The 26460-nt window shown below is 40.9% G+C and overlaps 2 long non-coding RNA genes across 2 annotated transcripts in view; one reads left to right on the forward strand and one right to left on the reverse strand.

Moving 5' to 3' along the window:
• The window catches only part of LOC310682548, a 143907-nt gene that overhangs the window by 103467 nt on the left and 13980 nt on the right, over window positions 1-26460 (forward strand). The window contains exon 4 of the long non-coding RNA XR_014513979.1: window positions 16826-16885. This is a non-coding gene — a long non-coding RNA (uncharacterized lncRNA). The remainder of the gene's footprint in view (window positions 1-16825; window positions 16886-26460) is intronic.
• Window positions 1-26460, reverse strand: part of LOC310682593 — a 56718-nt gene that overhangs the window by 21950 nt on the left and 8308 nt on the right. The window lies entirely within an intron of this gene.

Here is a 26460-nt window from a genome sequence, read left to right on the forward strand (position 1 = left end):
CAAATTAATTGGTGTATGAGAAAGGGCAAAGTCAAGACAATGTTAATATGTTTTTGTGTTTTCAGGCCATAAATAAGCTATTCTGAACATTCTTATGTTATGAATTAATAAAGTTTGATAGTGTAATTGTTAAAACAATTGCAATGGATTATAGGATATTTATAGTGAGATTTTATTGTGATTGTGTAGAATTAGTATTAGTAGCACTGTAAGTGGAGACCCTGTAATAAAATGCTCCTGTTCAAGATATTCCATTCTTTTCCCCCTTTGTCCTGCTTCTCATCCCCCTCACAGAATTTGTATTTCATTGCCACTCTTCAATGAGCTGTTTTTGAGCTTACTCCATTTTAGAGGGCCTTCCATCTTTAAACCTTGTGATTCCCATAAACTTTCTGATGCCTCCATCTTGTGTCAATGGCACCAGTTTGGCTATGAAAGAATCTACAATGGAGAATTCTAATTTCTGTCATTACATGTAATTATTCTGTATGCCACATTCCATTCCACCACCCTACTTTCTTTCAGTTGCTCAATAGCTTCTTATACTTTTGAAGACTATAATTTTCTGAGTGTCTTCTCCATTCTAATTTCTTGCACCAACTAAAACTAAGTTGACTGGCAGACTAATTAATATCCCTGTTAACATGAAACACAGTAAAACAAATAGTCCTGTTGGAATCTAAGGAATATCAAAATAGTTCATTTTTTGAGTTGTGGAGTGGGTAGAAATTTCATGTGCTTTATAAACTTTATTATTATTATTAATAATAATAATAATAATAATTTAATTATTTTTTTTAAAAAAGCTGTTTCTAGATCCATCATCTCATATACACCTCAGCCTCTGGTGCATATTCTTCAGATATCTATCACAGCCCCAGCTCAAATGGCCAGAGGTCCTGGATAATTGACATTATAATGTAATGTAATCTGGAAGATTACAAGTTTCCCATCCCTACATTGTAGGTTATCCCATGCATAGAGAAATTCTGCCTGCCTGTTTGATGAAAGTACATCTGTCTTAGAAACACCCTGGACATATTGGCACAGCTACACAGCTGATGATTTACAGTTAGTTTGTAGCTGTTTTATGAAATACAGTGAGCAAAACCCACCAGTCTAGTAGTTAGACACATGTATGTGCTGACGTGACCACTTTCTCAATTGAATTTCTAAAGTTAAACCACACAATGAGATATTACTTTCTCTTCTACTGTCATATCCCCAACCACTTGAGTTGGTAATCAACTTAACCAAGTATTAGAGGAATCAAGGAGCAGCTTGTCCAGGTAAATGTGTGAAGAAGCAAGACCAAAGCACATCTCTTAGAACAAATAGGATTAGGTTCATGTGTGACCATTTGCCCTGCCCAACCCACAAAAAGCAAATAAAAAAGATTGCTGCACTGTGGAGATCTATGATGATCTGTTGATATATATTTCACTATCCATTTCAGAAGAGGATTGTAGGAAGATATTATTCTCGGTGGTCTACATCAGGGATAGCCAACATGGTATCCTACAGATGTTGTTAGATTAGAAGTTCCATCAGCCCCAGCCAACACAGCAATGGTCAGCAATGATGGGAGTTTTAGTGCATCAACATACAGGGGGCACATGTGCAAAGCACTTAGCCATACTGGATAGGTCCTCAATCAGTTGATTTGATTGATTTGTATGACAGAATCCGTGGAGCTCTGCAATCAGCATAACTGGTTGCTATAGCACCCAAGTGGAATCTTATCCAGTCATTGTACAAGGGATCAAGAAACAAACACAATTCCTGAGCTCATCTACTCCCTAGAAGGACTTTCTGCATTTCCTTGATGAGAGGAGCTCTGCAGGCATATCCATCTGAATGCATACAGCTACCATGCACACGTCACAAATATCAGAGTAGCTGAGGATCAGATCAGATATCTTTAATACGGTCAGTGACCAGAAAGAGTAGCTGAGGATCAGCCTGTAGAACTGCATGTGGTTTACGCAGTGCTTTTTTCTGGGGTGACGCAGGGGGACGCATATCCCTAAACATTTTGTGAATCTTTGTACTTTTGTCCACTTACTGTATTTATTTTCCCGAATTTGAACTATAAAATAGTGGTTTTCTTGAGTCACAATGAGAGTACCCCTAAATATTTTTAGAAAAAAAGCACTGGGTTTACTCAAATAGATCCCACTGAAATCAGCACAATAATGTGCATGAATAAAGCCTGAGCTGCTGCTTTTGCCTTCTGAGTTTTGAGCATCTGAATATTTTTGCCCCAAACTATTCTGATCAATGTGAAATCTTAACATTATAACAATAAACTGAGGTCTAAAGATAGATGCTTGTTTAACACTCTGCAGATTCTACAGGGCAGAATCATCAAAGGAAAGCAACATCGTGCTAAAGGGCAGGGGGGCTGCCCTCTTTGCCCATCTGTCCCAGACTTGCCTCCTGTGATTGACAGCAGTGATCCAGGGTCTTAGGCAGAGATCTTTCACTTCACCTGCTTCCTGATCCTTTTAACTGGAGATGGAGCTGGCATGCAAAGCAAGCACTCTGCTACTGAGCTGCAATCTTCCCTCTCCTGAAATCAAAAGGATACATTCTGCAACCATATGCTAAGTCACTAGATTGTTAAGCGATGAAAGGAGGAGGGGTGAAATCCTTGACAGAAGAAGATGTCTTCACTGCCTTTAATGCTGAGAAGGGTGTAGTTAAACCAGGAGTAAACACAATTGTTTAGAAAAGGGGAAACAGAACTGTATTCATTCTCCTCACAACCCCAAAGTAAATCTTTTGAACCTCACCAGGTCAGCCATCACATCCCACATGCAATAATGCGTTGCAGTAAATTTTGATCTGCATCAGAATTAACCGTCACTCAGCCCACTTTTTGAAATATTGTTGTTAGCACTACCACTAGCAAAACACAGTTTTATTTGCTCTTCCCATCCACACAGCATACCTATTAAAGCAATCTGGGAAATTAGTTTGAGATAAACTGTACTGCAATTTTATTCATAGCCTCCCTGTATCTCACACTGTTAATTTGCATCACCGCTCACTAAATAGTGCCTAATGTTTATTGCATTTAACTGAATGTATACGATTTTGAGGGTACGCCAGGGACCGATTATCATAATTATACATGTTTCTATGGAAACCCACAAGTCTATCAGTTTTGATTCATTATATTGTTATACCTTCTAGCACTTTCTAATTATTAGGTGCCCATTAAAAAAAAAAAAAGTCTCAGTCTTGTGGTTACTATAGAAATGAGCTATAGACAGGCCTCAAGTTTTAACCCTTAGAGAGTCAGAATACTGTTTTGCTTTTTTCTTCTTACAATCCAACATATTCAAACATACCCATTTACGCTGAACTTTTCAGTCGTGTGAAATTATGCTTTCATTGAGCTTATTTAGGCTAAAGTAGCCTGAAGTTTCCATGAACATGCTCATTTAAAATACATTTTGGCAGAGAGTGAATAAAATAAATGTAGCTATTTGCAAAACTCTTTCCAAATATAGTGGTGTCCATCAGCCATGCTCTGTTGTCCACTCTTTACAACGATAGAAGGCCAATAAACAGGTGTTAATAAGCTTCTGTTAACATCAACCTATTCCATTTTTTTGTATAATCTTTCTTTTGTATTAATATCATAGAATCATAAAATTGTAGGGTTGGAAGGGACCATTAGAGTTATCTAGTCCAACCCCCTGCAATGCAGAAATCTTGTCCAACTTGGGACTCAAACCTATGACAGTTAGATTAAGAGTTCCATGCTCTAACAACTGAGCTATCTCTGCCTAAATATTCTGTTTACTGAATATTTGAAGTCCTTTGGTTAACAAAGTAGTATACAAATACAGTGGTACCCCGCAAGACAAATGCTTCGCAAGACGGAAAACCCGCTAGACGAAAGGGTTTTCCGTTTTTCGATGCGCTTCGCAGGACGAATTTCCCTATGGGCTTGCTTCGCAAGACGAAAATGTCTTGCGAGTCTTGAGATTTTTTTTCGCTCCCCACCCCCTTTTTCTAAGCCGCTAAACCGCTAATAGCCTTTTAGCAGCTAAGCCGCTAATCCCTTGAGCCTTTAATAGCCGCTAATAGCCGCTAATAGCCGCTAATAGCCGCTAATAGCCGCTAATAACCGCTAATAGCACTAATCCGCTAAGCCGCTAATAGGGTTGCTTCGCAAGACGAAAAAACCGCTAGACGAAGAGACTCGTGGAACGAATTAATTTCGTCTTGCGAGGCACCACTGTAAGCCACACCATAACATTTAGTTAAGAACATAAAAACAACCTGCTGGGTCAAGTTAATAGCCCATCTAGATTAGCATCCTGTTCTCAAAGTGACCAATCATATGCATGTAGGAAGATCACAAGCAGGACCAGAGTGCAAAAGCACTTTCCACTTCCACAGCTTCCAGCAGCTGATGTTCAGAAGCATTCCTGTCTCTGATAGTGGAGGTAGAATATAGCCCTCATAGTTAGTAACCATTGATAGTCTTATCCTATATGAATTTGTGCAATCCTATTTTAAGCCATCCAAGTTGATAGCCATCGTTGCCTCATGTGGGAGCAGATTCCATAATTTAATTATGCATCGTGTGAAGAAGTACTTTCTTTTGTCTTTCCTGAATCTCTCAACATTAGGCTTTATTCAGGTTCTCCAAGTTCTAGTGTTATGAAAGAAGGAGACAAACAATTCTCTGTCCACTTCCTCAACATCAAGTTTAATTTCATCCACCTCTGTCATGTCTCCTCTTACTCACCTCTTCTCTAAACTAAAGGCCATTGAAATGCATTGAAATGAATCGTGTACAGTGGTACCTCGGTTTAAGCACTTAATTCGTTCCGGAGGTCCGTTCTTAACCTGAAACTGTTCTTAACCTGAAGCACCACTTTAGCTAATGGGGCCTTCCGCTACTGCCGCACTGCTGGAGCACGATTTCTGTTCTCATCCTGAAGCAAAGTTCTTAACCCGAGGTACTATTTCTGGGTTAGCGGAGTCTGTAACCTGAAGCGTATGTAACCCGAGGTACCACAGTACATTTCAGTGATAGCCCATAGCAAGATCAATGACATAGGTTTTAACGGAAGCTGAACTGTAGCAGAGCAGAAATAGTTCTGCTTGCAACAAACTAGGACAGGTCAAAAATTACTGCCTCCTATATTTAGCTGAGCAACACCACTGGAGACAACCCAAAGTGGTTCGATTTTCTCCAAATCCTGCCACTATTACCATTTTCAGTTAGAGGTGCCTTTTACTTTAGAACACGAAACATTTCCCGAAGTGACAGCTCATCCTTCACGCCACATGTCTATTTATTTTGGAAGTTAACACACCATTCAGTAGCTTGAGAAGAGGCCTGATTGCTATGCTAATAGTATTCAAAAATATGTTGACACCAATAAAAACTAGTAAACTAAGGCTAATTCACAGAGTACATAATAAAAGGTAAGAAGGAATCACTTCGGCTCCAGTTTCCACAACTGGAATCTTAGCCTGCAATTTTATTTTTATCCCTGTGATGAATAAATTTTGTTCAATAAGCACGGTGAAATTAGGTTAATTATAAGCTCTCTGTGTTGCAAATAATTTTGATTCTATAGAGTTTTAGGGGGAAATCAAGGACCCTATACATTATTACAGAAAGGAAGGAAGGAAGGAAGATATTTAGTATCAAATTGTCAGATAACAACATAGGTTTTCCAGAATTTTAAAACGTAATAGTGGGATAAACTAGAATTCATGTGGTTTGCAAATTCCCATGTGTACACCTCTGACAGCCTCTCAAAATCCCTCTGGGCTGCCTCCCACAAAACATTTCAGCTTTATTAGTGTACAAAGATCTACAAAAACCATGAAAACATGTCATAGGTCTATTACAATGTGTGCATTTGCATCAGGTGCGTGTGATGGGAGCACCCTGCCAATCATGACTTCCCAAGGCAAGTCCTCCAGAAAGTAAAATACACAAATTGTAGTCTTCCCCTTTAATGCTTGTGCATGGGAGTTGCTACCATGTGCACTCACTGGAGATAAGTTGGGATCTTTAAGCAAGAATCACAACGTACCATGGCAAAAACTAGGTTTTCTAGGAAGGGGTTTTTAGCAACAAGACAGTAAGCCACAATTTAGAATAAGTGAGTATGTAGTTTGTTACAAAAATCAACAGAAGAAATTAGGAGTCATTAAACCTCCTATCAGCAGGATATTAAATGATTTCCCTTTCCAAGTTTGGGAGTGATGGCCAAAGTCTGGGTAGGAGTGAATGTCCCAAGAGTTTTGAAACCATTTTCTTCTTCTATTTTAACTTTCCTAAAAGTAAGTGAGATACCACCTCTTTGGAGAAGCTTCTCTCAAATGAGGTGGTACCTGTCAGGGAACTGCCATCAGTACTGGAGGGGGAGAGCGAAAGCCAGAGGGATTCCAGAGAGCGTCCAGGGATCAGGAGGAGCAGCCCATCTTCTGGGGAAGAGAATCAGCGTACCACCAGGGGAGAAGGGGGGCAGCTGGGGGAAGTGGCGAGGCGGTCTCATGACTCCTTGCCTGGGACCAGCGGGGAGAGTAGGGGTCCTCCGTTGCCCACGCCCTCCCTGCGCAGAAGGCTTCCGCGCAGAGAGGGTAGGCGAAGACTAGGCGTCAAAGAGCTTCTTTGCTGGAAGAAGTTTAAGAAACGCCCACTCACGGATTCTGCCAGCGATTGAGTCAGCCACAGGTGAGTGGCTGTCCGGACAGAAAAGGTTCACTTTGGCAATCCAGCCGGGGAGATAGGCACCTGCTTACGCATGAGCAACCCCTAGAACCATTACAGTACCCAACAAACTTGTTCCATTAGCAGAAGGATTTATGCTTGCACAGTGCAACTTCCTCTTAGAGAAACTTTTCCCTTTAGGAAATTGAATGAGATGGAGGGAAAAAAGTTCAAAGGCTCTGAGAAGCAACACCTCTCCCCTGAACACCAAATGAGGTTTTCTCCTAACCCCATGGGTGCCACGAGAACAATAAAAGAGTAATAAAAATGGAGAACAGGGAATGTGGGAAGGAGAGAGATCTGGGGAGACGTAAGTACCCAAAAAGAGGTCTGCAGGGTCCATTAGCCCAGCACCCTGTTCTCACAGTGGATAACTAGATGCCCATGAAAAGCTCGCAAACAGAACATGAGCACACAGCAGTCTTCCTGCTCATTATTTCCAACAACTGGTATTCAGGAACAGTCAAAAATAAAAGACTGAATGGATTAGATCCTTTTGTCTACCTGGGTATTTGTATTATAGGCCCATTCATATGAGGGAGGGGTTTCTCCTAAATTGAAGGAGGGCATTGATAGTGCTAGAGGGGTTTTCCATTTTCTGTAGTGGGTGATCAGCATGTGGCCTGTGCATCCTTTTATCAGAGATCCCTAACCATTGTTCTTGCTAATGGGTTCCTCAGTTATTTACACTATCATTTGCCAGTGCTTTCCCTCTCCAGGGCTCTGGAATGCCAATCTGGAATGACAAAAGGTCATGAGAGAGGGAATTTCATTAGAAATGATGTGGGGAGAAGGGTTTGTGTGTGTATTCCAGAGATCCCGGATCTGCTGAAGAGAAAGTGGAAAGACTCCTATGTTAATAGTCAGTGCACACATGTTCCTTTATTGCCTTGTGTGATGAAGTCACCGCTTAGCATATCTGTCCCAGGCAAAATGGAGATCTGGAGCCAAAGAGCTTAGAAAAAATACTTAAAATGGGGTGTGTGAGCATACTTTCCTGGTAGCAATATGTTTTGCCTATAGAAAAAAAAAGTCATGTGTAAAGTCCCCACTCCAGTTGATTATCTCTGTTACCTGCAAAAAAAATAACAAGTGTTATATTTCTGTATATTTAGAGATGGTTAATTCCAATACTTATACTCAGTTATTACCATTTAACCGTTTTAATATTACTAGAGTGAAGCAGAGAGGTAATTTAATCAAATAATGCAAAATGTCACTAACGAGCAAATGAATATGCAAGATAAATTAGAATGCACATATGTTGATATTAAATAGACACAATTAGATTTTGGTTTTTTGTTTAAGTGTTTAACAGTTCCCCTGGATATTTATTGAAATAATGGTCCTAAACACGTCTTAGTCTGTGCTGAACGGCCTCCAAGGTTTCTGCTGGCCAGTGCCTCTAACAGCTGGGTTGAAACAAGAGTTTGATGCCACCCGTAAGATCTAAAAAATAAATAAATCTGTATTAAAATGCAAGTTATCAATTTGGAGAGTCAGTGTGGTGTAATGCTTAGTGTTGGACTAGGAATGATGAAACAGAAATTCAAATCCTTGCTCAGCCATGACTGGATGCCCTTGGGCCAATCAGACTCTTTCCGCCTAGCATACCTCAACAGGTATGGATACAATGAGAAAAGGCTTTTCCCCTCCATTGATTGGGGGGCTTGCCTGAACCACTTTGTGGCCCTGTCTCTTTTTTCTGCTCTTTGAGATCCAGCAGCTATTTTGGGTTATGCAACACATCTATCAGCCAATTTCTGACTGGTACTCAAAGAACTTTCTCAAAATTCCAAATGTGCTCAGTGTTCTGAAAAGGTTGCTGACCCCATAACATCTCCTTTCTTTTGATGCAGTTCCCTTTTCCTGAGACAATATTACATATTGGCAAGGGTGTCAGCTATTCTACTTCTGCAAAACCTACAACATAGTTGTGTCACTTCTCTTTCAGAGAATAAGTATTTTTATATTTTTCTCTGTCTGTCTCCCTCTCTCTCTTAAACAGATGGTTAATTGGCTCCAGAGTGGGCTCCAGAAAAGTCGTGCTATTCTTGATCTTTTGGACTTATGACTTCACTGTAGTGCAAGCGTTTTAATTTGTAAGCTGCCTCTGCAATCCGACTTTCCTTTTGGGTGAAGACAGGCAAAGTAGGTGTTGAGCAGTTCTGCCTTCTCTCTATCTCCCAATAGCATTTCTCCACGTAAGGGACCTACTACTTGCTTGCTCTTTCCCTTGCTTCGAACATAGCTTAGTAAACCTTTATGATTATTTTTAACCTCTCTTGCAAGCACCAGCTGATTCTGAGCTTTGGCCCACCTGACCTTCTCCCTGCAACTGTTATCTACTCTTTCTTGTTGGAATTGTCTGCCTTTGAGCCTTTAATATTTCATCTTTAACAAACTTCCATCCATCTTGGACTCCCTTCTCTTTGAGTATTTCTGGCCATGGGACTTCACCCAGTAGTTCCTTAAACTTTTTTGAAATCAGCCTTCTTAAAGTCCAGAGTACATGTCTGACTACACACCGCTTTCCCTTGCCTATGTATAATGAAACCCAAGAAGACATCATCACTTCCTCCAAGGCTCCCTGTACTTTCACTTCATCAATCAGTTCCTCCCTGTTGGTGAGAACTAAGTCCAAGAGAGATGACTCCCTTGTTGCTTCTTCCACCTTCTGGGAAATGAAGTTGTCAACGAGGCAATTGAGGAATGTGTTGGACCTGACATTCTTGGCAGAGTTTGAGTTCCAACAGATATTGGGGTAGTTGAAGTATCCCATGACTACAAAACTCTCCTTTTTTATTTTTGGAAGTCTGCTCCAGGAAATCGTCCAAGTCTTCAGTTTGGGTTGGAAGTGTATAGCAGACACCCACAGTAAGGTCATTGTTGTTTCCCTCTTCCACAAATTTTACTGATATCTTCTCAATCTGCCTTTCATGCTCCGGGTCATGGATCTCTTCACAAGTGTACACATCCTTTATATATATTGCCACTACTCCTCCCGTCCTGTTTGATCTACTCCTTTTGAGCCGATTATACGCCTCAATTTCTGCATTCCAGTCATGAGTCTCATCCCACCAGGTTTCAGTTGCTTTTCACTTCTGCATTGCAGAAATGATAAAAAGCCATACGCCACATCAATAAAATTGATAGTTAGAAATAGATGTGCGAGAGTGAAAAATGACCACTGTGGAATTCTGGAATTCATTAATTGCATGAACGTAACCACTATATAACATTGTGCTAAACAAGTTTGAAATTATGTACTTCACACAACAGGCGATAATGGGCATATTGAAATTCTTGTATATCTACAAAGCAAAATTATTAGCCTGATGTAATACTGCAGCCAAATTCTTGGTGTTTGCATGATGGGAGCAAGCATGAGGCTATCACACAAAGCCTCTTAAAGACTGGCAGGAAGGGGAGAGGGGTATAAAAGGATTCAGTAACCGTAGCATAGACTAAAGTGATAAAAAAAAAAAATTAATGTGACTTTTGTTTTTAACTCACCGCAATCACATAACCCTTCCAATTTTAGGACTGCTCCATTTCTGTGTGGTCTGGAGTTCAGCAGCGTGCTTTGCATGCCACAAACTATGAATCAAAACAAAGCTCTTTTGTCACTGACCATATTGGACATCAACCAGATGAAGATTGTCCATATTCTTAGTATTTAGGACATTCTCTATAACATGTATAGTTTTATATGCATTATTCTGATGCATTTAGGTCATATACTATTAAAAATGCATCCTGCCATTTCTCTCCCAGTTTCTCAATCTTCATTTACCCATCTCCTGCCACTTACTAATCTCTTCCTCAGTGGTGCCTCATCCTCTCCCAGCTAGAAAAATAGTAAAACTATTAAATATAGCTACACAGGGAGAGATTATGTAATTATGTAAAACTATAGCACGATTCAAGTGAATACATTATTTTCATGGAATACTTTACAGAGGAGGTCAGTTCTTCAGAGCATAGCAAATGACCAAGCACTGTACAAACTTTACATCAGATAACACTTTTAGGGGATAGTCCTTTTGTATTTGCCTTCTCCCTGACTCCTTCCAGTTACAGAGCCTGCAACTATAAACAACCAAAGGTAGTATTTTAAATTATAATGACTTGTGCTTTATGGAATGGCATCAGTAGGCGCTTTCAAATTATTCACCATCTCTGAGCAGAGTGAGATTCCAGGGGTCCAGGCACTTTCAAATTATCCACCACCTCTGAGCAGTGTGAGATTCCAGGGGTCCAGAGTTTGTGTTTCCTTTAGAAATGAGGCACAGTGGAATCTGTGGTGTCTTTATGGTCTATTTACACATATTTACAACCTGAGCCTGTGATGGAGGGACTCACAGTATTACACTCCAATAGGTTCTTGGATGCCAGCAGAAATCAGCTGTAGCCCTCTGTCCCTCTGCCCAGCTTGCCTGCCTTTAACAGACTGCCACTTTTCTCTCCATCTCATATCCCAGCAAACTGCAATTCTAAAAACAGCTCCTCTCCTTCCAAGGCCCTTGCCTTTCTAACTAATACTGAATTGAGGTCGGAGCCTCTCCCATTTGCCCTCTGGCACAAAGCCGTTCCTTTTGCCCCCTAGCAATTCATCTTTAGCAGGCCATTACCAGGATGGTTCCTGGCTTGAATTTTAACATGCTAAATCCAGTGTCTGGCACCCAGGAATTGGAAGGGGAGTCCAGGAATCCCACAAACTCATAACAATATTTACTAGTGAGAAAGCCACATTGAAACACAGTGAGATTTTTCTTCTGTACCAATATGGATAGCATTTACTGTCTTAAGATGCCATTTTGGACCAACAGAAATTGCCCAATGTCCTTTATGAAACAGTTACCATATGATATCTTTTCCTCCTTTCATTCCTGTTCACCCTGTTGCTAATTACTTTTCTTTTAAGAATTGTTTTTGAGAAAAGTCTGTCTCCCACTGCTTCCTTCATTCTGGTGTCTTGCCTATTTGGAAAAGATCACAGTACACACCATGAAGTAATAAAGATTAATAGTTTTCTCAAGGCCACAGGGATCCACCATGGGAATATTAGAATTAAAATGTCTGTATGCATACAGCAGTTCTTTGGGTCAAGGAAAGAGGAAAACAGAAGTAGAGTCATTAAATGACTTTTTATAATGTCAGGTTATGTAAACAAGAGAGGACTTCCCTTGAGCTCTGTAAGGTAAACGAAACAGGTTGTAACCAAGAATGCTCTAGAGAGGGGGCAAAGCTGCATTGGGAGCATTAAGGACCTGCTAAGCATCTGTCACAGAGGTATCCTTGAGTGTGTGCCTCCCCCAAAATAGTAAAGGCTCCTCTTAATACCTAAAGGAAAAGGTTAAGCCCTGTTTGGAGGCAAAATCCATCATTGTCATCATGTTTATTTGTATGCCAGGCCACGTGCCCCACAAAATTGTGTCCAAAGCATCTCAGAGCATATCAAATTAATAATAAGTATAACAATAAAAGAAATAATCATAATGGATTGTTTCCAAAGTAGTGCTGAGTAATGCATTCCATCAGTGCAAGGATTTCTGCTTTCTCAATGGGACTTCCACCTCCCCTGCACCCCCTAAATCTGTTCTAGGGGGTCTCCCCTGACCCTGTGGAGCAGATTTGGGAAGGACAAGGGGCCCACACAGGGGATGATGGGATGAAAGTTGAAACACTATGTGGATACTATATAAGCTAACCTAATTTAACAGCTTAATACTAACCCCCAAAATAGAACACTGTAGTAACATGCAAAGCACCGCCATGTTCCAGACAATAGACACTCAATCTTCAAAAATCCAAGGTCTTCACCCCACCTCTCATATGGGGTGGTGCAACAACTCCCACCTTCGTTGTTGCACAGAGGGGCCTTATGCCCACCATTATGTCAAGTTCTCACCAGAAACTGAAACCGATAAGTTTCCTTCCATACCCTCCTGCCAAGCAGCATACACTCCTCCAGGCTGGGGACTACAAACAAATTCTCAGGGGGTAGTGCCTTCACCCTTGTGGTAACGCCCAAAATGGCAACGTTGGGTCAAATGTTGATACTGCATGGTTGTCCAACTACCACCATCAGGCACTGGAAGCTTATTCTTGGAAAGGGAAAGGAAATCTGGAATGTCAGACTAGGACTTGCCCTTTGCTACACTAACGACAGCATGCTCAGGAGAGGGCATAATAGAGGTGGGGGGTAGGATTGAGAGAAATCCCACCAAATTAGATGGGATTTTGAAAATAGTTATTTATATTCATCTACAGAATGCTCTGTTGCTTCATTGCGATCTGGTTTTTTGCTCTCTTGTTAATGCAGGATAATTCTATACTTTCTTGACAAGAAATATAAACAGAATGGATATCTAACTCCTATGTATTATGCATCTCAACATTTTATATTCAAATTCAGATACTTGGGTTCTGATTTTCCACTTTCTCTGAATAACTGGGTCATCAGGTTTTTCCATTAATAACGCTTTAACAGAACATTACAAGTTTAACTCTATTAAATTTAGCCAAAGTATGATTAAACCCTTCCAATTTTAGGAACTTGTGCAACAACATTTCTTTCTATAAAAGATGAAATTAAAATCATTAAATATTTAAAAATATTTGAAACATTAAAGCATTCCTTATATAGAAACATTCTAATATAATTTAAAGATGAATAAAGCCCTATTTCCACAAGCTAGCCTAGATTCATTCTTTGAGTTTTGAAACAATGGAACATGCCCAAAGTTGTATTTTAGATACCAAAACCAATACCTATGAGACATTTTCAGAGGGACAGGTAAGTTTCAACCCAGCACATGATGGCCCTTGTGGTCTCTTCCAACTCTATGATTCTATGATTTCTATGATTTCTATGTCATAACGAAGCCCGATACAAAATACAATTAGTGCCATAACTTAGCTGTTCAGGACTAAGTGGCTGAGGAAGTCAACTGAATCAATTAACCGAATTGTACATTTGGATTTAAGCCGCATTAAAAGCTTTTTCACAAATGGCATTTTACCTACAATAGATGTAGTGAGATGGGTCACATATATACCATACATTTAAATAACACTTAAAGCACGTGGCTTCTCCAAAAGAATATTGGGAAAGGTGTTTTGTTAAGGAAGCTGGAAAGTTTGTTCCAGCCAAGATAATGGAGGGGACGTCACTGTGTACTTGGCAGGTGCCGAGTGGAATGACTCTGAAAATGTAATAAATGGGACACCTGACTCATAAGCACAAACAAAAGCTTTGCTCCCCAACACAAAGATGCACTGAGAAGCTAAGTGCAAAATTGTGCACAAGATGAATGATTTGGGGCTAGTTGTAAACGAAACAGCTATCGTTTGGAGAGGGGCAAATAACCTGGTGCACCTGACTGGCTTACTACATAGAGACATTCACCAGAAGGAGCAATGTAAAGAAGCCTTGCCAAAGTCCATCTCATGCATAACTACATGATTTGGACCTAAGCAACAAAACATTGGAACAAAACATGTGGCAGATAATTTGCGTATCTGGGCTAGAGCTATCTGGATCCAAAACAGATTGCTTCTAAATGCAACAGATACAAGGTGAATCTTGCAGTTGCTAAAGTATACGGAGAGAGAGAGAGAGAGAGAGAGAGAATGAACACATGCACACACACATAAATAGAAAAAGATAACAAAAGTTTATACTTGAATAACTCTAATTGTCTTTGCAATATTCAATGAATGACTATTTAATAAATTAATTCCAGCTAACTTTGAACTTTTCCCCCTTTGCCATTTCTCTTCAGTTCTTATGTAATGAGTTAATTTGGCCAATAATTTGGCCCAATTCCACATGCTGTCTTTACTCTTTTAATCACAGCACGTGTGCATGTGTCTACACACATCCTGTATTATTTATATTTGATTATGGCATGTAAATGTGATATGTTGAACACAGAGCTTTAAATACAGCATTAGATCCAATCATTGTTTTGCCAAAGGCTTTGAAATGCATTGTTCTGTTTTCTTCTTTCCTGTGAGAGGAACATGGGGACCTCACAGCAGGAGTTCTTTTTGACTTCAAGCAAGTGCCTAATTTGTCCATGGGAAGGTGCTGTAAAAGCCAGGCACGGATGCCCCAGGTACACAATTATTTCAGCCTGGAATGCCACAGAATAATGAACTCTCTTTTCTCTCCCCTATGTCAAAGCAGTGCAATGCTAGCTCTGGCCAGACAACTGGAACAGTGACGATGCAAGGCTGCCTTCATCCAAAGTAATCTCAAGGCAGCCTCAACTACGAATATGATGCTTCTTCCAGGAAAGCCAGAGTGCATTTTGCTTTGTTTCATTTTTATATTTTAAAAAAATCATATTTACTGCAACAAATATTTCTATACCACAAAGTTACGTAAGGGGGAATAGCTTGGCATCAGCAAAGAGCAAACACAACTTTTTGCTGGATTTCACTCAATGAAAACTATCAGCTGTGCATCAATGGGGATTGGAGTAGGGCAGGTCAAAGAGAAGATGTGTTTCCTTCTCATGACTTGTTCCCATAAGTCAGCATAAAGACATAGGTTCTCTTGGTGAGAAGGTAAAGACTGACTATGTTTTCATAGCAATAATTGCTTTTCTAGTTCATTGCAAAGATTTGAGAGCATCCGTTCTAACACAAATAAATAGGTCAGCCTTCTGCTGAGAGAAGGTTCAATGTAACTACTAACAAAGGCATTGCCTTAAAGTCTGCGTTAAGGTCTCAGAAACCCTGAAAGGGCAGAAAACTGTTTGGAAACAGTTTATGTCCCCCACCCACCCTGTATTCAATATGCATCTATTGTTTTGCCTTCTGCTCTGTCAAAAACAATATTTAAAACATCGTGCCGGAAACTAAACCATTGTGGGTTGTTTTATCCTTCTTGATGCCATGAATTATTCATATTATTTGATTTAATGTAATCACTTTCTTTCCTGTATTAAGTTTCTGTGAATGGTCTCCTATGCAGCTACAGTTTAAAGGAACTTTATAGACAGTACTAGTGGGGGAGAAGCAACTGGCATTAACCGACAGTGAATTAGGCTTAGTGTCAGTTTGGGTGGGTGGGGACACAAACTTTGTAATTTAATACTTAATCATATGTATATCCTGATTCCAACGGATGTCTCATGGTGTGTGCATGTCAGGGGCGAGTTGACATTGAAAACAACAGAAGACATAGGTAAATGAAAGTCAGACACAGTTATGGAACGCACTGAGGATGATGCAAGCACTCAACTGCAGAACAGTATTTGGTCCTAAGATCATTCAGCACCAGGAATTATTTTGAACGTTCATTAGCCTTTTCTTTCTTTCTTTCTTTCTTTCTTTCTTTCTTTCTTTGGAAGAATCAAGAAGTTAGGAAAGGGGGGAGGACTTGCTAATTGCACCAATTTTGTGCAAATTCACACTTTTAGCAGAAACAATAATTTAACCTGCTCTAAGTCATTCGCGACTGGACTTAATTGTCAGGGGTCCCTTTACCTTTAAAGCTTAGTAAAGGACACTGGTTTCCGGTTTTAAAAGATTTGTACCTGTGATATTTCAGCTAGCAGAACTCACAAGAATTAATGTTTTGGATATGTAGTTATTTATTTGTTATACCCCACCCTTCCTCCCAAAGGGAGCCCAGTGTAGCAGGACCAGCCCAGGACATTTTGTTGCTTGGGCAAAACGTGCTATCTCTCGCCGTTCCTACCATCCTGCAGATCCAGGCCCACACCCTGTAGTGTGCCTGTGGCAGACGGAGCACAGTGGCAGCCCAAGAGCAGAGAAAGTCGAGGAGGCTGTGAGCGGTGTGCCCCTCAAGCCCAGATCTGTCCCCTGAGGTGGTGGCCTCAGCTCACCTCATAGCTGGGCCGGGCCTGCAGAACAGCTACCAACATAGAAAAATGCAGCACAATAAATTGTATCACAAAAAACAATGAAAGCAATGGTCAAGATAGCACAGATTAAAATGACAGGAGTTAATATCTCTACTATTGTTTACCAAGTGCAACAATGAAGGATATTTATTTGTTGTGTTTATATCACACCTTTGTCTCCATGGAGCTAAAGGTGCTTTCCATGGTTCTCCCCCTCCTCGTTGATTCCCTACAATAACCCTGAGAGGTAAGTTAGGCTGAGAGGTAGTGACTGGCCCAAATTCAACCAATGGCCAAGTGGGTATATGAACTCTGGTTTCTCAGGTCCTAGTGTGACATTCAAGGGACACGGGTGGCGCTGTGGTCTAAACCACTGAGCCTTGGGCTTGCTGATTGGAAGGTCAGCGGTTCGAATCCCTGTGACAGGGTGAGCTCCTGTTGTTCGGTCCCAGCTCCTGCCCACCTAGCAGTTTGAAAGCACATCAAAGTGCAAATAGATAAATAGGTACCGCTCCGTCGGGAAGGTAAACGGCGTTTCTGTGCACTGCTCTGGTTCGCCAGAAGCAGCTCAGTCATGCTGGCCACATGACCAAGAAAAACTGTCTGCAGACAAGCATCAGCTCCCTCAGCCAGTAAAGCGAGATGAGTGCCACAACCCCAGAGTCGTTCGCGACTGGACTTAATGATCAGGGGTCCTTTACCTATTTTTAGTGTGACATTCTAACCACTTCACTGCATTTTGAAAGTCAAAATGTACATATGAATATGTTTCTATTATGAAACACAAACTTGCATGAAAGGTCATTCAGGTTCCAAAAGTCAAATGTAGCCTATTCCAGAAATATGAGGTTGAAAGCAGTGTTGCTCTCAAGGATGTGACCACCATTTGCTGTTTCAGTACTACATTATGCAAATAGTCTTCTCCGTCCCACAGTGTGCTATTTTAGATACACATGGAATCCAAAGGTAGACTATCCAGCTTACCTGCTGACCCCGTTTGCAACTGTGCAATAAAATGCCCAAAACAAACATTTCTTTGGGGCTGATCTGCCAAGGACATATTCTAGCTTCCTTCCCCTTTATCCCAGGTGGCTGTGCTCCTTCTCCATCTCTCCCTCCCACCCCACCCGGCCACGACCCCCTGCCACGACAAACATCCTATGAAAGCACCGGTTTGCCCCCATCACAATAATTATGCATTTTTATTTATTAATCGCATCTGCTATGCATTTGAACTCCCCTCTCTCTCATCAAAATTGTGAACTGGGCCAGAAGATGTGGCAGCCATGTCACTTTATATCAGCTGCCTCTTATTTATTCCGGGACCACTTTGACCTTCAGCTATAGTGTCATGTGCTTCTCTAATGGCTCTCGCCGCTTTCTTCCTCCAGCAGCCATTGCTCCCTAGAGATTATCTGCATGGGAAGATAACTTTAGGAGCCTCTGGGGATCTGCTTTCTGTTGGCTCCCACACTGCCTTTTTTTTAAAAAAAGGAGGAAAAAGCAGTGGGGGGGGGAATCCATTTGTTCAAATCCAGAACATTTTTGTGCTTTATTTAAGGAAATCCGTGTGTCTATGGGGGGATATGGGGAAGGGGGAGAAAAACCACCCACCTCTGCAAAGCTACCACCTAATTACTGCCTGCTGAGTAGCACGGTTAAACACAGTCAGTCAGAGAGCCTTAAAGATACAATATCCTCTCTCGCGAACTGTCTGCTTGTCAATTCAGAGTCACCCTCCTGCTTTAAATCAACCAACCACAGAGCTGTTATGAACAGCAACTGATTTCCCATGCAGTGCTGCAAAACAAAAAAAAATCACACCATATCCTGTTTTTAATGGGCGCAGTTTTTCAACTGCGTAACAAGAGGGAGCTGGCACTGCTGAGCCGAGCCATATCAGGAGAAGAAGAATGGGTTCAAGGAGGAATCAGGTGGAGGCCTTGAAGTGTTACGATCGCAGTCCCAATTACGCAAGCATTGTGATGCTTGGCCCCAATTACAGACAAATAACAGTGGAGTATGTTCTCTTCATCACTGCTTGTAGACATTGATGGCCCTTATTATTTTTGCATGGCAGAATACAATAAACTAGTTTGAGCTCTAACTAATATTGTTTTGTTAATGCAGTGTATGTTTATGCTCTGAAACATTCCTAAAAGGGATCACCAAAGAAGAGCTTTCTTCAGCAAGCTCACTTAAGCACATGGGTGTGATGAATATGTTGTAGGAGCTTATATTTAGATCTACTCTTGCAATATTCCCCCGGCAGAAAATATGATATATATGGGGAAGTGGTGGGAGGGAGGGAGAGAGAGAGAGAGATCCTACAATCTTGTGTGGAAATGGGGGGAAGAAAGGAGTAATTATTTCAAAATAGAAAATTTAGACTAAAAAAGGTGACCTCTATGAAAGGTTTCGTTCAAATGTGGCTACGTAGGGGAAACACTGAATGTGGATAATCAGGAGATTCAAATCACAAAAGGATAAATATAGCAGGCCTACTGTATACATAATATTTTATATCCATTTAAATTAGAGAAGTACTGAAGCATTTTATGCAATGAACTGAAAAGAGGTATTTAGAATAGTGAGGTCTATTTTATTCTGTTTTTAGCTTATTAGCGATTTTAATTTTTTTAATGTTTTAAATAGTTTAAATGGGGTTGTTGTTTTCTTTTACCAGTAATTGTTTTATTCTCTTTGTAAACTGCTTGGAGTTTTTTTTAAATAATCAGTTGGGATATACTTTTTAATTAATTAATTAATTGCAAGATGGTGCTAATTAAAGGACATCTCTTAGTTTAGGTTCCACTAACGTGCCATTGTTCTTGTAGCCTGCCTTTCCTGAATGAAGCAAATAATTGTGCCATAGTGGCCAAATGGTGTAGCTAATACGCATTTCATATTGATGTGAAATGCTGCTCCTGGACATTATACCTATTTTAAAGCATCTTCTCTAGCTGCATGATTATACTTGGAACTGTTTCGGCATGTGTTCATAGCAGGAAAGGGAGGAAGCATTTCTTTGGATCTGCCAGCTTGCACATCAAGAACAAGAGAGTGCTGGAAAAGTTTTGGCACAGTCCTGCCGTTCTTTCTAGCCACTTACATTCATTGTGTTGTATAAAATGGTGTTCATCTACTGACAGAAGGCAGGGAGAGGCAATGAATGAGAGTCTCCTTCCTTCCCATTCCACAGACAGAAGTCGTCACTGGATCCACTAGTCTCTCGCCAGTCCATGCACAGCCAGCCTCACCTCTCTACCAACCTTTTACGTGTCCTATTAATCCCCCTCGGGTCCCCTTTCCAAACAAACAACCAACGTGTGACTGCACCAACCTATCAGCAGACCAACATAGGTAATCAGCTGAAAATTCCAAGTAGCCAGGAGACTGAACACTTTTCCTCTTGAGCAAGCCAGTGTCATTGCTGGCCAGATGAACAAATAACAACATGAGCAGCAGCATGCCCTGGTTCATGATCCTTCTACCCAGCCCCTGTACTGTAGCCCACTATCTTGGGCCCACCTGGCTGTTCAAACACGGATGTGCTTCTCAATGGCTGTAGCTGCAGATGACAATGTGAAACTGCTCCAGCTGGAGACAGACACCTGCTAAGGCAAAAATATAGTTGAAAACAAGCCTTCAGCTATCCCCCCCCACTTCCTCTCACAGGAGCCAGCTGACTTGCATGAGAGCTCAGCACCAAAAATGGGACATCCAGTCAGAAGTCAGGGTGGCTACTGTAATTCTGGGATATCCCAGTCAAATCAGGACTATTGAGGGATATGTTACTGCTATTAAGTAATTAACACTTGCACTGTAATAATAATAATGATAATGATAATAATAATAATAATAATAATGAGTTGAGTACAGTTTATTGCTTCCATCAAAATAAATATGCACAACAAAGAATCCAACCTATATTCCAATGTCTCCATCGCTGTCATTATTCCTACTCTATCCATTTGCAATGTACATGAGATTAGAATCATCAAAAGCATAATAACTGGTAGCTATTTCTGGCTGATTCTTGGAATTAATGAGTAAATAGCATTTTATTTACTTACGTTCGCAGTTTAATGAATAGGTCTATAGGTGTTTGTTTTATCTAATTATGCAGAATTGGCATTTCATAAATATAACTTGAATATTCATTCATTGCTTCTAGATGCACACTTTAAGTATGGCAGTAGCTACTTGATCGATTGGGATATTGGTTTGGAAACTCAGTTTGATGTTCTTTTATGCAAGTTGTGAGTTTTTACATAGATGGAAGATAAAATTGTAGAAGTTAACATGAACATGCCATCACCAAAGAGGACCTTAGATCTCAAGTGTTGGCAGGCATTAGTTGTTTCTCTTTAGGGTTAAGTTAACATGATGGAAATGAAAATTTCAACTCCTTTGATTTATTCAATTAGAGGCCTCCATGTAAATGGACATTTGCCCAACTTTTTTTAAAAAAACAAACAAACAAGTATTATATCCAATTTTCTATTGGATAGGAGATGACAGCTTAGCTCATTTTCAAAACTACTGTTGCCAATTGAACAGGGAGCTTTCCACTTTCCTAACCTTTTCATTTATCACGCAGTCCTCTTAGTTTCACAGGCTATTAGGTGGCAGCCCAACACCTCTTTTAAGCAAGTGAAAACTACCATCATTGCATTACTATATGCAACAAAAACAGAGAAACGATGGCTTGCTTACTGTTAATTCTGCAAAAAGCTATGTGGAGGAAGTTGGGCAAAGAATTGCAATTTGATCCATTTATTTATTTTATTATATACATTTAGATACCACTCCATAACAAGGCAGTCTCTAACCACAGTGCAAAGGGGATTATCAGTCCTGTGCTCAGCACTTTGGGAAGCCCTGAGCACAGGACTGGCAAAGTGCTTCTTCTCTCTCCATCATGTCAAATTGGAGAAAGAAGTTTGCCGTTTGCAAGCTTTGGCCTCAAGCAAGCCTTTTCCCACTTGCAGACAATGCTTGCAAATAAATAAATAAATAAATAAATAAATAAATAAAAAGGGTGCTTCTTTTGCTTTTGTGCACCTGTTCCCAGTAGGGAAGAGGCACACACAACCAAAGTGAGCAGTACTTAACCTCCCACTTGTCAGCTGACAGACGGGTAGGTTAAGTCCTTTTGCTTTGGCTGTGAGTACCTGTTCACTGCTGAGAACAGACCCTTGTAGCTGAGGCAGAACTGAACCCCACTCTTCCATCCATTGGCTGGTGCCACAAGTGACACAAGCTGATAGAGAGGTTGGTATGGATTGAGGGAAATGGCTTCATGGTCCAGATTGGACCTCCAAGATTACTCGCATGCCACAGATGCCTCATCCATGGTTTACCATAGAATTATAAAAACAAAATAAAATCCAACACAGATGAGGCAGGTGCCAGGCTATAGATTTAAAAGATGCTCTCATCAATTCCACATTCCCCCACCCTTAGGGACTGAAAACCTGAGGAGACAGGGAAAAATAGTAAAAATGAAGTAAAATTAAAAATGCTTACCCAAACTACAAGAATTAAGGCTGCTGTCACTACAATCTTACCAGATGGAGAAGAGGTAGTTGCGGTTGGACATACAGTGGTACCTCAGCTTACAGACACTTCGGGTTACAGACGCTTCAGGTTACAGACGCTTCAGGTTACAAACTCTGCTAATCAGGAAGTGGTTGTTCCAGGTTAAGAACTCTGCCCCAGGATAAGAATGAAAATTGCGCACCAGCAGCGCAGCGGCAGCAGGAGGCCCCATTAGCGAAAGCGTGCCTCAGGTTAAGAACCGTTTCAGGTTAAGAACGGACCTCTGGAACGAATTAAGTTCTTAACCCAAGGTACCACTGTAATAAACAGATTTTATATCAACCAAGGGATTGTTAGGGGGCATGAGGGGCTATTTGATGAAAGATTATCACACTTATTCTGGTATGTTTGCATTTTCTTATATTGAAATTCAGTAAAATAATTAATCAGAAATAGTATTGCAGTACAAGACACGAGGTAAAACAAATCAGTAGACATGACACAAAAATGTAAATACAGAAGTGTGGCCCTGGGAAATCTTTGCAGAATCTAATGGAGAAGGTGAGCTGCTTGTTTCTTTTTTGAAATTTTCTTATTTTGCTGTACAGATCAATCCTATCACTTCATCTCTTTGTGAGCCCTGCTTATTTATCACATTATGAGAAAATCTGACTAATCACTCTTACCAGCCTGATAGAAGGCAGAAGGAAGAAGACTCTGATATGGAAAAAAGGAAAAGTCAGCATGTAGACATGGAAGTTCTTGATGCAGTTAAAATTGATCCAGAGGAGATTTAGTAAGGTCATTGCTATCTGATGGCTGTTGTGAGTTCTCCGTGAAAATTAATTTAAAGGATTTGTTCTGCTTTTCAGTGGTCATGTATTTCAAGGCCCAACTTCCCATTACATGAAGCACATGTAACAGAACCCTGAAAACATCTCTTTCTCTTTAACAAAGAAAAGAAAAGGAGAGATGGTAGAAGCAGTCTGATGGTGGCTGGCTGTTCCCGTGTAGCCACACTGTATTGTCCAAGTCCCTCTTCCTTAAGAAACAGGCCAGAGAAGATCCAGATCAGGGGTGTCCAATCATGTTTCACCACCTGAGGTAAAATGGGAAGGTGCCTCCCTTGTCTCCCCGATGCCTGCCTATGCTGAAGTCTCGTTTACTGGGGTCACAGGAAGCTGCTGCTGTGCAACCCTGGCAGTGCTGGCAGAGGCGAGTGGGGCACCTATGCCAAAGGCGGCTGCTTCAGTCTGTCTCGTGAGTGGACAGGCCCTGATCCAAATGCATTGGACAGGAAGGGAAATTAAAGTTTTTATTCTTTGTGGAATACGGAGAACAGCTGGCTTAATTGAAGAGAAATTGATTTTGAGGATTTGGATAAGTTGAGGAAGACTTCATTTTGGCTAGCATCTTAGCAGGTAATATGACGCACAGTTGCCTTCTCCTCAGTTTAATGGGCATGTTGCTACTACTCAGAATTCTAGATTGCTTGTTGTTAAATGGTGTTGTGGAGCAATGACAAATGTGGCATCAAAAGGAATGGCTCTGAAAAGAGAAGCATGGAATTGCATGGAGGGAACCAAATTTGTCTTTTCACACTTGAGTGTCCACCACTGCCTGAGGTGGGAACACCAACCGCCTCAGGCAGCAGGATCCACAGGGACAGCAGATTCCAACATAGATCCCTTGTTCCTGATGTACATCTTCACTCACCCTTTCTTTCCTCATTGGAGGGACATTTTGTGGTTCGACTCAGATACCAAAAAGTCTCAGGCCACCCACCTAAGTAGGGATAATTTCTTGTCCTACTCAAAAGATATTACGAAGATGATTGTGGGTGGTCATTAGCTTTCAAAGCTGTTCATGATCTCAGATATTGGTGGCATCAGTCATGAGCTTGTAGGGCGGGAGTGGGGTTTGTTGTTGTTGTTTAGTCATTCAGTCGTGTCCGACTCTTCGTGACCCCATGGACCAGAGCACGCCAGGCACTCCTGTCTTCCACTGCCACCCGCAGTTTGGTCAGATTCATGTTTGTAGCTTCGAGAACACTGTCTAACCATCTCGTCCTCTGTCGTCCCCTTCTCCTTGTGCCCTCCATCTTTCCCAACATCAGGGTCTTTTCCAGTGAGTCTTCTCTTCTCATGAGGTGGCCAAAGTATTGGAGCCTCAGCTTCACGATCTATCCTTCCAGTGAGCACTCAGGGCTGATTTCCTTAAGAATGGATGCATTTGATCTTCTTGCAGTCCATGGGACTCTCAAGAGTTTCCTCCAGTGGGGTTAATGACAATGTTTATTATGTGTCCACATCAGTAGTCACCAAACTTGTATGTTCCTCTGAATTCTTGACCTTTGCGGTTATATTGCTCGTACTAACATGAATGATTTTTTAAAAAAAGAAATAAACAGATCATCACTTTCTGCAGAAGGTGTGAGGAACTTGTGGCCTTCCAGATGTTGTTGGGTTCCAACTCCCATCAGCCCTAGCCAGCATGGCCAATGATCAGGGGAAATAGGAGTTGGAGTCAACAACATCTGGAGGGCCACAGGTTCCTCATGCCTGTGACTTGGATCCATGACCACAAACACAGTTCCACCAGTGCAAGGCACTAATTCTCTTAATTTCCCTGTCCTGTTGCCTTTTAAGATACATCATCATACACCATTCCAGAGGGTTCCTCAATGCTCAGGAGCCAGTTTTGAGAGGTTGCAGGAGGCTGGGGACCCAGCAAAGCTCATGAGTAGTGTTCTCATCTACCTCTGAGTTCCACTGTGTTTTCTCAAAAAATATGAGCTTAGTCAAAGTGAAGAAATTTGAGGCTCTTTCTGTATGTGGTCCAATAAATGCTCCTTGTCAAAAGCTTATTAGCTTTTCTGTAGGTATGGCATTGAAATTGGCACAATCCACGGGGGGGGGGGGAATCCCTGCAAAAGGACTCATTAATTTCATGGATTGCACCCAGTAGCAGAGCTGGAATCCATAGCTATGTCACATCACAGACACATTATGGGTCTTAGTTGACACCATTTAGATAACTTGGTTATGTATAACCACTGAATCTGAGATAAAACATTTTTAACATTAAGGATCTGTGGTACGATAGTTCACTTTACATCATCTCAGTGGTTGATTATGGTGATAATTTTCAAATTAAGGCAAAATACTTCTTTAAATTCGGTGAGTTCCAGACAGTATTCAAAGAGTGAATCACGGGATATTAATAGAAGAATGCCTTGGGAGAAACTAGTCAACCTGTCTAAATCTATTCAATGAGTCATATTTTAGTTTCAAATCCTGACTTCTCACACATATAATCTCAGTAAACCCATTTTTACAAGTAACTTCCAGAACAAACTTTAGAATATTACATACTTACTTAAATGAGAAACGTTATACCTTCAGTGTACTGTTGCCACATAGTAGGTGTGGGGAACTGGATTTGGCCCGGGGGCCAGATCCTTATCTCCACACACCCTTGAGTCATGTTTGGCACATGAGTGGGGCCATTTCTCAGTCCCCTAATCTCACAATGAGGGCTTTACCAGGGCCAGCAATCGGCTGATTGTTGGCACTGGTGAAGGCCTGCATGCAGCGCTACTCAAGTCTTGAAAGTCGTGAAAAATCAGTTGATTGTCTTTGCTTGGGAAACCTTGTTCACAAGTGCTGGCAATCAGATGGCAGTTGGCTCTTGGGACACGCTGCACAAGAGACTTTTCAGCACCTCCAATCAACTGAATGAGAAATTGCTTCCGAAACTGCATTCAAAAAAATGTGTATTAAGAAGCTGGTGGATTTTCATGTGGATTTCTCTTTTTCTTAGAAAATTGCTGTGGAAATATGGAGAATGAAATTTAAGATGTGGAAAAATGAGAAACTGAAAGAAACTGAAATTGACACTTCAGTCTATTCCTGCAAAAGGCAGGGTGTTTTTGGTAGTGTCTCCCTGCTTTTCAAACTCCTTTCCAGGCGGTATTTGATATTTAAACACCAGTTGGAAATGTTTTTGTTTATCGAGGCATTTAATCTGTGGTTAGTTTTACATTAGGAGGGCCTCCCATCTGTTTAGGTATTTATTGTTGCTGCCCTGCTGTACTTTTAGTGTCATGCCATGATTTTATCATTTTAATGATTTACTACGTGAAGCTGCCCTGTGCTGCAGATTGGAAATGACCTTTTTTGCTTTTCTTTTTGCTTTTAACTTTTTATTATTTTATTATTTGGCTTTATGTTTTTATATTGTTGCATACCATTGTGAAATATGATACAGTAGTGTACA

The sequence above is a fragment of the Podarcis tiliguerta genome (assembly GCF_965153285.1).
Source record: "Podarcis tiliguerta genome assembly, chromosome: 7".
Lineage (NCBI taxonomy): Eukaryota > Metazoa > Chordata > Lepidosauria > Squamata > Lacertidae > Podarcis > Podarcis tiliguerta.